The sequence below is a fragment of the Monodelphis domestica genome, chromosome 1, assembly GCF_027887165.1.
Source record: "Monodelphis domestica isolate mMonDom1 chromosome 1, mMonDom1.pri, whole genome shotgun sequence".
NCBI lineage: Eukaryota > Metazoa > Chordata > Mammalia > Didelphimorphia > Didelphidae > Monodelphis > Monodelphis domestica.
In genome coordinates, this window is record NC_077227.1 from 693,955,844 (window position 1) to 693,969,309 (window position 13,466).

A 13,466-nucleotide genomic window follows, 5' to 3' on the forward strand; every position below is an offset into this window, starting at 1 on the left:
ACCCCCACCCCTCTCTATCTGATACCCCATGTCGGGAGCCAAACTTACAATCTAGGTGGGAAAGTCTACCCAATTAGAAAACAAGAAGTTACATAGCATGAGCTTCATCACGAGCTTCCACCAGGGAGGGGAAAGGTTAGGGAGTGACTCCTCTGGCTCCTAAAGGTTTTGATAAAGGATGGAAAGGTTTGCAAGAGTAATGAAAATAATACAGGTGGTAATTGATTTATGAATTATGAATTAATGAAAAATCAATTAATTGAATCAAAAAAGGATATAGTTGGTGTAAATAATTGTACAGAGAAAGAACATTATAATATAAATTTAATAGACAATCCCAATGAATGTATGTATATACTATATATATATGTAAATTATGTACATAGCTCACTGTTACATGTATTTGGATAAGTGAGTTTATTGTTTGATTTAATTTTCATTGTAAAAACTTATGCAATGTTGTGTTTATTGTGATTTTCAAATTTTTTTCTCTAAGTTTAATGTTAATGTACTATAATACTAGTACATTATTCTGTTTTAGCTGATAAGAGTATGTTAAGTTTGATATTTGCAAGGAAGTTATATTCATCTTTTGTTTGATGTTATTTACTGTTTTGATTTGGCTTCTGTTTGACTTTTGTACTTGTTCATTATTTACTTTGTTTTCCTTTTCCTTTTCTCCTTGTTACAATTCCTTAGACTAGGTTAGAGTAAGTTAGAGTAAGATAGTTGAGTGTAGGTTGTTTGTTATTTGGGTAGATTTCTTAGTTTAGGTAACTGGTAAGTATTTTAGATTTGTGCAATAGGGGGGGAATGTGATAAAGGATGGAAAGGTTTGCAATTTCTAAAACTGTGCAAGAACTGAATAGTGCAAACCTAGGAATGATTGACAGTGGCATGTGGCCAAGGGTCACATGGGAGCCTGAGCTGGAGGATCTGGGAAGACTCCATCTTGCCCCAACAGACTCTTCTTCTGGTCTCCTGAGGAAGTCAAGAGGAAGGTCTGAAGAGGATTTTCCCTGTGTTGAACTGAGCTGCTGGCACCATTCAGTCTCACTTGGACATCAGGACTTGCTTGGACTTCTAACACCAGATCCTGGCTCTAACTGCTTTTTGGACCCCTGCTGAGTAAGATTTGGGAACTTGGTTAAGTTTTAGTTTAGTAACCTAGTTAGCATAGTTAGTTAGTTTTTTAAATAAGAATAAGCATAAGTAAATCCCTAAGCCCTTATTCCTTTCCCTTCCAAAACTATAAAGTAGATTTTTATATTTTTTTTCCTCTTGTGTTTGCCTTATCCAAAATCCTATCCTAACAAGGTCTAAGGAGATAAGGAGGTAGTATAGCCCAATGGGGTTCTTCTTTGAGATAAGAGGCCTCCCAGCTCACTGGGCAATAATGAAATGTCCTTGATGTATTATTCTGTAACTCTAAGCAGGCTTTCATTCCCTAATGGGGTCTACGATGAATGTCCACCCTGAGAAGACCAAATTAATTCTTCTCACGCCACACAGTCTTCAGTGTGATGAGTGTAGCCTCTTTTTCCACCCTGTCTGGGAAGTACCAGGCCTACCATGGGGAAAGCCAATTCAGTCTCAATGAACTCCATATCAGAATCAATTCCTGAAGGTGAGAGAGAGGTTTTAGAAAAGCCACATGGACTTCCAGTCATTGTGGGCACCTAGATGTCTCAGCAGATAGGCAGGTAGGCTCAGGACTTGGAATCAGGACGCCAAGATTAACTCTTGCTTCAGATATCTATTAATTGTAGGACCCTGGATAAATGACAGTCACGCTGTGCCTCAATTTCCTCCTCTCTAAATGGCAGTAATAATAACTTCTACCTCACAGAGTTGTGGCAAAGATCAAATGACTTAAAATATGCAAAGCATTTTGCATACCTAAAGCACTACATATGTATTATGATGATGATGATGATGAAAGTTTTTCCACACTAGGAAGAAACCATCCAGTTTGTGCCTGAAAGGAATTTTTTTATCTCATTTAAAAATTTTTTTTATTTCTATTTCTTTACATCATTATAACTTTCCCTGACATCTCTCCCATTGCCCTCTAGGGAGCCATCCCAAATAGCAAATGGAATTTTCTAGAGACAAAAAAAAAAGTGTGTGTGTGTGTGGGGGGGAAATCAGCCTAATTTATTAATACATTGAAAAAGTCTAAAAACTTGTATAATGGGTAACAAATTTGAGTCCTCTCCTATCCCTTCATTTGAGTCATGCTCAAGCATTACAATTTTATTATTCTTTTTTTAAGCCCTTACCTTCCATCTTAGAATGAACACTATGTGTTGGTTCCAGGGCAGAAGAGTGGTAAGACTAGGCAATGGGGGTTAAGTGACTTGCCCAGGGTCACACAGCTAGGAAGGGTCTGAGTCTGGATTTGAACCCAGTTCTAGCTCTCTGTCCCATGAGCCACCCAGCTGTCCTTATTACCTTTACTTTTAATCTCTTTTGCATGTTGTTCTTTCAATTTACACTGTAGTAGCTTTTTTCTATATTATCTTCTTGGCTCTGCTCCTCTCTGTATTAGTTCATGCAAATCTTGCTAGGCTTCTCTATACTTATCACATTCATCATCTGTTACAATGGGAATTTACTTTGTTTCCAATGATTTATTATTATAAGTGTAACTATAAATATTTTGGTGTATGTGGGAACTTTCTTCTTATCAATAGATTCCTTGGAGTATAAATCCATTACTACCAAAGATTTTTAAACCAATTTATAATGGAGTCAAGAGAGGAGATAAATATTGGGAGTAGTAATGGTGGCAGCCTCCCTTGTCCTGACTCAGAACTTAAACGGCCTGCGCAGAAATGGCAGAATTTGGTGGCAAGATTCTCCTCAGCAGTCAAGGAAAAAGGAGAGGAGGGGATGGAATGGGCAGCAATCCAGATCAAAAAGTAGCTAGACCTTTTGACAACTGAAGAGACATGGAAAGGTGTTGGTTTGGTTTGGTTTTGGTGGAAAGGTTTTTTTTTTCCTTCTTCTTTTTCTTTCTCTATCTGAAAGGACAGATGCTTAGATCCTAAGTACTCTGGTCCTTTTAAATTATTCATTTGCTGTTCTTAATAATATCTTATAAAGTCTGACCTCAGACATATCCTAGCTGTATGACCCTGGGTAAGTCCCTTAACTCCCATTGCCTAGCCCTTCCCACTCTTCTGCTTTGGAACCAATACACGGTATTGATTCTAAGACGGGAGGTAAGAGTTATTTATTTTTATATATAATAATACTTTATAACCAGCTTTCTCAAAATAAAGATAAGATCATCTTAATTAATTTGATCATCTATTACATCTTAATTACTTTGCTTACACTTTAATCACTGTAATTACTTATGCCTTTAATCGTGTAGAGAGAGTTCAAATGGGGAGCTGACTTGAATATGAAGAATTTCAATATGTTGGAGATAGATATCTATGGCCAAATGCCCAGTTAATACTCATGACTGGGGATAGGATGAGCACTGTGGGTATGAATATCTTCTGGTGATGATTCTTATTAATAACCTGAATTAATAAGCTCCTTCAAATATCAGGGAAAGGGTGGCAGCTGGGTAGCTCAGTGGATGGAGAGCCAGGCCTAGAGATGGGAGCTTCTAGGTTCAAATCTGACCTCAGACACTTCCCAACTGTGTGACCCTGGGCAAGTCACTTGACCCCCTTTGTCTAACCCTTATTGCTCTTCTGCCTTGGAATCAAGACACAGTACTGAATCTAAGACAGAAGGTAAGGGTTTAAAAATATATTAGAGAAAGAAATCTATGTGGATCCAAAAGTCATTGTTCCTACACTAAAACCATCAGTTCATTGCTTGCTGTTGACAGATAACTTTGGATGGAAGGGCCCTAGTCAGCCTCCATAAAGAAGAGAAGGGAATGGACAGGACAATGACCAAATGGAATGTTTGGTCTTGAGCTCTCCCAGTGGGAGGGCAGAGGCATGGTCTGGGAGAAGTAGCTACTCCCTTGTTGGGAGAGGGAGCCAAGTTGCAGTCAATCAACCTGGCAGAATTTATTTTTCATATACTATGTCAATTCCTATATTTTAGGGAGAATCACTGTGTGTGTTCCTGTGTCTGGGATCTGGGTCGTAGATACCAGTCCAATTTTTGCATCTTCTTTGTATTTGGGAATCCCAAAGAATATCTTCCCTTTATTAAAAATAAAATTTGGTTAATAATGAAGGCGAGAAGGGTTCTTTTCCTGTGGATGTGACCAGTCCACTTGTGGGGATGGGGAAGGATGGATAAGTTGATGGAACACCTCTGAATTAGCTCTCACCAATTAAAGATGTCTTGGGGTGTTCAAAGGAGGGGCTGAATAATGAGATCCTCTTAACCCAGCTCTGTTCTACCCTGGTCCTTAGAGGGCTATGGAGACCTATATCACTTTATTGGTTATGATGTTGGCCTAACCAATAAACCCGATATAATCAATAAACTTATATGCTTACCCTAAAATCAGTCTCTCAAGATAATCTTAATTGTAACAAACCTTTGTCCTCCACGGCAACCAATTATTGTGATTTTACATTTTATTACTCTACAGTTATTGATGCCCCAGAGTGTCTAACCAACTGATGTCCTACTTCCTGCTCAGTGTCTTTTTGCATTCGATCCCTGATACTTTGACACAGTGTACATGGCATTTTGGGTTAGTGTTTCTAGAAGGCTGAGAAGGTAGAAACAGGTCATATATCCTTCTTTGGAAGGTCAGCGGTTATTATATGGGATTTAGGGTAGCTAATTGGTACAATGGATAGACTGTGGGGCCTGAAGTCAGGGAAGCCATCTCTTCAGACCTCAGATACTTTCTGGCTGTGTGACCCTAGGCAAGTCACTTAACCCTGTTTGCCTCCATTTCCTCATCTATCAATTGAACTGGAGAAGGCAACGGCAAATCACTCCAATGTCTTTGCCAAGAAAACCCCAAATAGCATCACAATTTTTTTTATTTTTCTCAATTAATTTTATTATTGATTCTTTGAGAAAATTTGACATTGTAATGGAGAATAGGGTGGTAGCAGGAGCTGTCCAGCTCCTGAAAGCTAATAGAAACAGGAGAGTGAGGTTGGTCAACATAATCTGAAATAAAATTGTTCAGTGTGCCCACTAAATACACACGTGAAGCAAATAAATAGAACTCTTTGTGAAGCTTAACCGCTGGTTGGTGTTGTAGATATAGTAGGACATAACTGAAAAATGCTTGAATAATAACAAAATGGAATGTAGAGCTAGAGGAGCCTTTAGAAACCATCTATTGCTAAGGCTCCTAGAAGGGAAATGTCTAGTTCAAGGCAGTAAGTTAAGAAGTAGTACCAGAATTCAAACTTAAATCCTCTCACTTCAATGTACTTAGCACTATAGTCTTCATTTTCTCAGCCTCATTTCTCTTGGATTTTCCCAATCTTAATGTCCAGATATATGTAGGGAATAGACATCTATAAAGCACCTACTATGTGCTAGTCACTATATTAAGCACTTTATATTGTCTCATCTATTCCTTAGAGTAACCCCTTTTCTCCCCATTTTAAAGTGGAAGAATTGAGGCAGATGGAGGCTAAGTAACTTGCTCAGAGTCATACAGCTACCAAGTGTCTAAAGCTGGACTTAAAATCACATTTTCCTGATTTGAGGCCCAGTAATATATTCACTGCTCCCTGTGAAGATCAGTTATTTTCATGCCTATAAGAAGGCTTCTCAATAGGGGAATTAATATGGGATTATGGAAAGAACCAGAAGACGTGAGTTCTAGTTCCACTTCTGACACTTAGAATTTGGGTGATCTTTGGCAAATCACTTCCTCTGGGTGGCTCAGTGGACTGAGAGTCAGGCCCAGAGATAGGAGGTCCTGGGTTCAAGTCACCTCAGACACTTCCTAGCTGTGTGACCCTGGGCAAGTCACTTAACCCCCATTGCCTAGCCCTTACCACTCTTCTGCCTTGGAACCAATACCCAGTATAGGTTCTAAGACAGAAGGTAAGGGTTATTAAAAAAAAAAAAAACAACAACCTATTTCCTCACTTTCCTCCTCTGGAATGTGAAGAGATTGAACTAGAAATGAGCTCTCCTCAGCTGTAGAGCCCCTGATTCCAGATCAAGGATTTATAGTATTTTCAAGTATCCCTTTTATCAACAAAAATTTTTCCAAATCATCCATGAGATAGAGATCGAATTATTAGTCTTTGTTGAATCAGAAAACCCAGGACAGCCTGAAAGTTTCTATGAATTCAGCAAAAAACTGAAGTCAGTTTGTGTGTAATCAGTGACAAAGTAAATGCGAGCCCTCACAAAATCTGAGAGTAGATAACCCACAGAAATTCAGAGAGCAAATATCCCAGGAGGGACCTAAAGTACGTGCAGAAGAAAAAAAGTACTTTGCTATTTAGGCACAAATGAAATGCCAATCACATAATGCCAGGGCCACAACGCCCATTATTCACAATGCGTAAGTTGAAGCTAAAATGACCCTAGCTTCCCGGTGTGGACATGAATATAGCATCCATTGCCAGATCAAATTCAAGGGCAACTTCGTGGTTGGGAATCTAATTTGTCCACTAGAGAGCAGTAGAATCTCACAAATCAAGCTGCCATGCTTGAGAACTAATAGGAAAATAGGCTTTGGGTCGGAGAGGTAACATTTGCAGATAGAATGTGTGATCCTGGGCATGTCACTTAACTGTTTGCCTCAGTTTTCTCATCTGTAAAATGAGCCGGAGAAGGAAGTGGCAAACCAGTCCAGTATCTTTGCCAAGCAAACTTCAAAGAGTTGGACACAACTAATTAAACAACAATAAAATCTATAGATAATAGAACCTCCTTGAGGGTAACAGAGATATAAGCTAGAATCATCTCTATCATCTCCCTAAAAATATCTTTATCATTATTATCATCTAGGTGGGTCAGTTCTGGATTTGTAACCAGGAAGACCTCAGTTCAAATCTAGCCTTAGACACTTGCTAGCTACACAACCTGGAGCAAATCACTTTACCATTGACTGCCTCAGCTATCTCATCTATAAATTGGGGTAACAATATGATTTACCTCTCAGGATTGTTGCACAGCCCAGCATAGAGTAATTGCTATATAAATCTTACATTAACTTCCTGTCTCATTCATTTTCATCTGATCCAAACCTCTTCTCTCCAAACTTCTCAAATTCCAGACTTACAGCAAATAATCCAGTCTTTTACTCCACAGAAAAGAGTAGAGCCTTCTGCTGTGAGCTTTCTCAAGCTTCCTCCTCCATTCCCCAAGTCTTTTCAGCATCACCACCCATTCTCTTCCCTTTTCCTGTAGTCATGGAAAAGTAGATACCCCCATTTCTCCTTATTTACTCCCTCTACCTGCACTCTCGGTAGCATAGTTTCCTATTTTAACTCCAGCAATTATCTCCCTTATTGTCTGTGATAATCATCAGATATCATTGAAGAAAGCTGCCTGAATAAGGAGAACCCTCAACCTCTTCCCTTTGGGGAAAGTGGGTGCAATTGCTTTTCCCTGACCATGCTGATCTCCACTCACTAGGGGCTGGCTCAACAATTTACTGTTCCTGAAGTTTCAAGCTCCCTGATTCTCCCTCCCCACCTTGACCTCAGTGCAAGTAGAGAAAAACTCAGTGGCCCAAGGAGAAAAGCCACTCTCTATTTGGAAATAAGATTAGGTCACAAGAGTTTCAGTCTAGGGTAGTGATGGTGAACCTTTTAGAGACTGAGTGCCCAAATTGCACCCTCACACTGCATGTGAGCTGCCCCCTTACCCCAGACAGGGGAGGGAGGAAGTGCTCTCATTGGGCTGCAGGGCTGAGGAGTGGGTGATGTGAAAAAATGTCCTCAGGTGTGGTGGAGAGCAGGAAGGGAGCAGTCCCTCCAGCATGTGTGCCACAGGCTCACCAGCTAGAGCAATGGTTCTCAAACTTTGGTCTCAGGATCCCTTTGATCTTCTAAAAATGAATGGGGACCCCAAAGAAATTTTGCTTATATGGGTAATAGCTAATACTATTTACCATATTAAAAATTTAAATGGATAAAATGTTAAATATCCTATTTATTCATTTAAAATAATATCAGTAATACATTTCCTATTAAATAACATAAAATAACATAAATATTGTTATTTATATTACATATTAAATGCACCATTACATATTAAAATAACATTTTAAATAAACTATGTTTTCCAAAGCAAAAAATTTTAGCAAGACATGGCATTGGTTTATATATTTTTGCAAATCTCTTTAGTGTTTGCTTTAATAGAAGTCAACTGGATTTTCCTGTCTGCTTTTGCTTCAGTTCATTGCAATCTGTTGTTTTAGTTGAAGTATATGAAGAAAATCTGGCCTTACAAATATATGTAGATTACCTTGGAAAAAGGAGGTGTATTTAATAGGCAAATAATATCTTAGGATTAGCCAGGTGATGCCTGGATTCAGGAAGTCTCATCTCCTTGAGTTCAAATTTAGCCTCAGACATTTAATAACTGCGTGTACCTGGGCAAGTCACTTAATCCTATTGGCCTATTTCCTCATCTATCAAATGAATAGAATTAAGAAATGGCAAACCACCCCAATATCTTTGCCACAGTGGACTCATGAAGAATTAGACACGACTGGACAACAACAAATATTTTAGTGTTATTATTATTATCCACCCCTTCCCAAAGGGTCTTAGGGTATGTGAGAATCACCCTTTGAGAACTTCTCTGGTCTAGGGCAATGGTCCCAGGTCTATATGGTTTCCTTTCTCTGCCACTCTAGTATAATGGGGCCACCCACAGACTTTATGTCCACTATGGCCTGTCTGCTGTCAGGCTGTGTGAAAGAGGCTGGAGAATCTGCTTCCATAATATAAGGACTCTGCTTTCTGATTTGGAGGATCAATAGACCCTCTGTGACTATTTCCAATTTGCTACCCACAAGGTAAAGCTCTGAATGATTGATTGTCTGTCAAGCCAGAACCAGGATGCATTCAAATGGGACTTCGTTTCTAGTTCCTGCCTAGCTTTATTTGAATGTGGAGTCAAGGAATACTATAAGCCTTTGAGTGGAGACAGACAGACAGACAGACAGACACAAAGAGACACAGAGACACAGAGACAGACAGACAGACAGACAGACAGACAGAGAGAAAGAGAGAGAGAGAGAAAGAGAGAGAGAGAGAGAGAGAGAGAGAGAGAGAGAGAGAGAGAGAGAGAGAGAGAGAGAGAGAGAGAGAGATATCTCAGTCTTTTCTCTCCATCCAGATTACAACTTGTCCCTGTGAGGACATGACCCCGATGTTGCTTCTGTCTGTTGTGTCTCTTCTATTCTGTTTTTAGGTGAAAGAGTACTGGAGATAGCTATCACCTCATGTGCTTTTCAAGGTCAAGAAAGTGAGCCACCCTATGTCCAGGAGTTGGAATTTATGTTAGCATATGCAGGAAGTCATGTGGTTGAGTGTCCTATTGCACCATCATCAACTGAAGGCAGCCAAGAGGGAGCTGCAGCATTTCATTCATCAACAATGCCAAATTCAGAAGAGAATTGTTGGGGGAGGAGGTTGTATAGAAACTGCTTTCAGTTTGAGCCCACTCTCCCAGGGACTGTGATGGCATAAGGGTTAGTATACCCCAAGGTTCTGGTGGGAAAATCCTTTGTTAACTCCTTTTCTTGCTATATCTTTGCTATCATTATTCCTTTTTTTTTTTAACCCTTACCTTCCATCTTAGAATTAATACTGTGTTCCATGGCAGAAGAGTGGTAAGGGCTAGGTAATGGGAGTTAAGCAACTTGCCCAGGGTCACACAGCTAAGAAGTGTCTGAGGCCAGATTTGAACCCAGGTCCCCACCCCCCATCTCTAGGCCTGGCCCCAAATCCATTGAACCACCCAGCCACCCCTGCTGGATTTTCTTAATACATAGTAAGGCAGGGAGAAAGTTCCAATCTCCACAAGGATTAGAGACAGTCTTTGGGGAAATGGAATCCATGTGCCATTTCTGACATTGTTCTCTCCTAAGAGATTTTTTCAAATTTCAAATTTTCAAATTTCAAATTCAAATTCAAAATGTAATGGAAAATTTCATCTTCTAGTTCCAAACCCATGATAGTTTGGTATGTTCTTGAGCTCAAAAGAGATATAATTTCTAGGGATTTTAACAATGCAGGCCATCTCACAAGGCAGCCAGTCCAAGTCTTGCTGGGATGATGGTTAGCCTAGATATCTTTATTCACTCCTAATGTACTAGCTCCTTCCTATCATCTGTCAAGAACATGTTTGGTCTTCTTAATCCTAGAAAACCTTCTTTGGATTCTTCTAGCCAGGGGTGTGCTGAAACCAACTCCCAAGGGCCAATGATTAAATTCTCTCTTAAATTCTTTGCACCTCAGAAAACAGTAATTATTACAAATCAGGGCTGGATTTATTGTTTTCTTGGTTGTCTAGCCTTAAGAATATGATGGAGAAAAGCTAAAAACTCATGGCTATGGAGAGTGAGTTGGTTAGCATTTCCCAGTGTACCGCTGCTTCTAGCCCACTGATCTATCACCACATCTTTCTTCTCCATTTCATGCCAAATTTCATGAAAAAGTTGTCTACATCAAATCCTGTCCATTCTGTCTCCACCATTCTTGCCAACACACTCTCCCTTCGTCCTCTTCTTTTCATGCAAATCACCCTAATACAACCATCTTTAACTGCCTTGACTATTGCAATGGCCTCTGAGCCCATCTTCCCACCTCTGATTCCTCTATTTTATATGGTTTCTTCAAAGATCATCCAGAAGGATCTTTGTTAAGCATCAATCTGGGACTGTCACTCCTCTACTCTAAAATCCCATTAAATCCTTTACTTAGTATTCAAGAGTCTTCACAATCTGGCCCCAGCTTATTTATCCAGTCTTCTCTCCCATCACCTCTTCTCTGCATACCCTGTACTTCAGAGAAATCAGACTACTCTTTGTCCCTCAGAACATACCCTCCACTCTCCCACTTTTTCACATGCTATTCCTAATGCTTAGAATGTCCTCCCTCTTTTTCTTCATTGAATTCCTTCCCCTCAAAACTCATGCCACCTCCTCCAAGAAGTCTTCCCTGATTTCACCACCTTCATTTGTAACTACTTCTCTCTGTAGAACTCAGAAATTTATTTTACACACTCATCTGTGCTTATCTCTTAGCATTTTGTATCACAATTATTTGTGTTTCAGATTGATCACCCCACTAGACTCTGAGCTCCACGAGAGTAAAGACAGTCTCATTCAATTCAATTCACTTCTCCATTTATTAAGGGTCAATCCTATGAAAAGCATTGTTCTGGGCACTGGAGACAAAAAGACAATTCCTCCTTATTCTCAAAGAGCTTACATTCGATTCCAAGGATACATCAACACAAATATAAGAGATGGGATAGCTATAGGTACCTTAGTGGATCAAGAGTCAGGCCTGGACATGGGAAGTCCTGGGTTCAAATATGGCATTAAACACTTCCTAGCTGTCTGACCCTGGGCAAATCACTTAAGCCCAATTGCTCTTCTCTTTTGGAACCAACACTTAGTATCAGTTCCAAGACAGAAATAAGAGTTGTTGTTGTTTTTTTTAAACCCTTACCTTCCATCTTGGAATCAATACTGTGTATTGGCTCCAAGGCAGAAGAGTGGTAAGGGCTAGGCAATGGGGGTCAAGTGACTTGCCCAGGGTCACACAGCTGGGAAGTGTCTGAGGCCAGATTTGAACCTAGGACCTCCCGTCTCTAGGACTGGCTCTCAATCCACTGAGCTAGCCAGCTGTCCCCTGTTGTTGTTTTTTTAATGTAGGAGGTATTGTCCTTACATAGACCTAATAGTCTCTTTAAACTCTACCCTTCAAAAAACTGCATGTCAGTTTTCCTGGATGGCACACTCTGATTTCTACTTTTTGGCTTACTTTAGGTCCCAACTAAAACCTCAGCTTCTAGAGGAAGCCTTTCCCAATCCCTCAATTCTAATTTTAAAGCCTTCTCTTTGTCCATTATTCCCTAATTATCCTGTATATAACTTTTTTGAACAGTTGTTTACATATTGTGTTCTCCATTAGACAGCAAGCTCCTCAAGGGCAGGCCTTTAACCTTACTCTGTATCCCCAATGTCTAGCACAGGGACTGACACATAGTTGGTGCTTAAAAAATGTTTATTAAATTGACTCACTGTTCTAGCACATGTAGCTTTTTATTTATTTATTTTTTGGATCAAATTTTTAAAATTAAATTAAATTAAATTAATTTAGAATGCATGTAGTTTTTAAATTTAAAATGTTGAAAGATATTTTATCTTCCCAGTTGTGTGTAATAGCAATTTTTCCACATATGTTTTCTTACACTATGAAATTCAAATTATTGTATGCAATTTTTAAAAGGACAAGAATATCAAGGGTGAGATTGGGAGACACAAGATTACAGCCAAGAAGAAATGAGAAGTATGCCATATCATAAAGAAGAGAAACTCCGAGCTTCCCAGCCTGTTATGTTGTGCCAATCAGCCTGCATTCCTCAGACTACATTAGCAACATGCCAATAATTCAGTGCTCCCAAGATGTGTGACGGGTTTTCACAACACATTTTTATGAGTAAACTCACGCTTTCCTCTCCTCCTGTGTCAGAGACTGAATGACTCATAGGAACCAAAATTAAAAGCTGGATGGAAACTGGGGGATCATCAACTATTACCCCTTTCTGATACAGATGCTTGCTCAAGGTCATATAGAAAATAAATGGATTAGAGAGGATTTGAACTTAAGTCCAAATAAAACATATTTTCCATTGAACAACATTGTCTTTTAAATTGTAAATTAGGAAATATCATCAGAATTCCCAGTAGATATGTAATGAGAACATTTTAAATAAATGTCTCTTGCTCATATTTTGTCTGGTTTGGTCTGATACAAATCACTGGATGGGGGCTTGGAGCTATGACTGTGAATAAATGCTGACCCCAAATTACCTTTTAGATTAGAAAATTAACAAAAGGTCTCAAAGTTATGGAGATACTCAAGAAGGTCAATGCTACATTTGTGGGAGTTTAGCTGGGATCTATTTTTAGGAGGGGGGGGATTTTTGAGTGAGTCTATTTTGAGCACTAAGCCCATCTAGAGTTACCAGCTTGCTGCAGGGATCCATTGGAAAGGATTTTTTTCTTTTTACTTTCTAGTCTATAATTTGACAGTAAACATTTCCAATGAAATTCTTATAGGTCAAATCATTTGACTGAAATAACTGCTATTCTCTTGCATGTCGAAGAGTCATTGAGGTCTTATTGCTTATGATATTGTGAAATTATTATTGTCCATTGTCCATTTGTAATCCACTGCTAAATAGTCACCATGATTATTCAATTATTAGCAAATGTGCTCAGTGATGGAACTTGTCACATTGAGAACTGTCAGTTTGGAGAGCATTTATTAACCAAGGTGATGATAGTAAATCATAGGCAC

General features: G+C 39.2%; 1 long non-coding RNA gene across 1 annotated transcript; it reads left to right on the top strand.

The window, feature by feature from the left end:
* Window positions 1-555: 555 nt before the first annotated feature.
* LOC103092237 (uncharacterized) lies at window positions 556-12,888 on the top strand. Its single transcript, XR_459462.2, has 3 exons — window positions 556-1,128; window positions 9,343-9,396; window positions 12,393-12,888. It is a non-coding gene; the product is annotated as an uncharacterized LOC103092237 (long non-coding RNA).
* The last annotated feature ends 578 nt before the right edge of the window (window positions 12,889-13,466 follow it).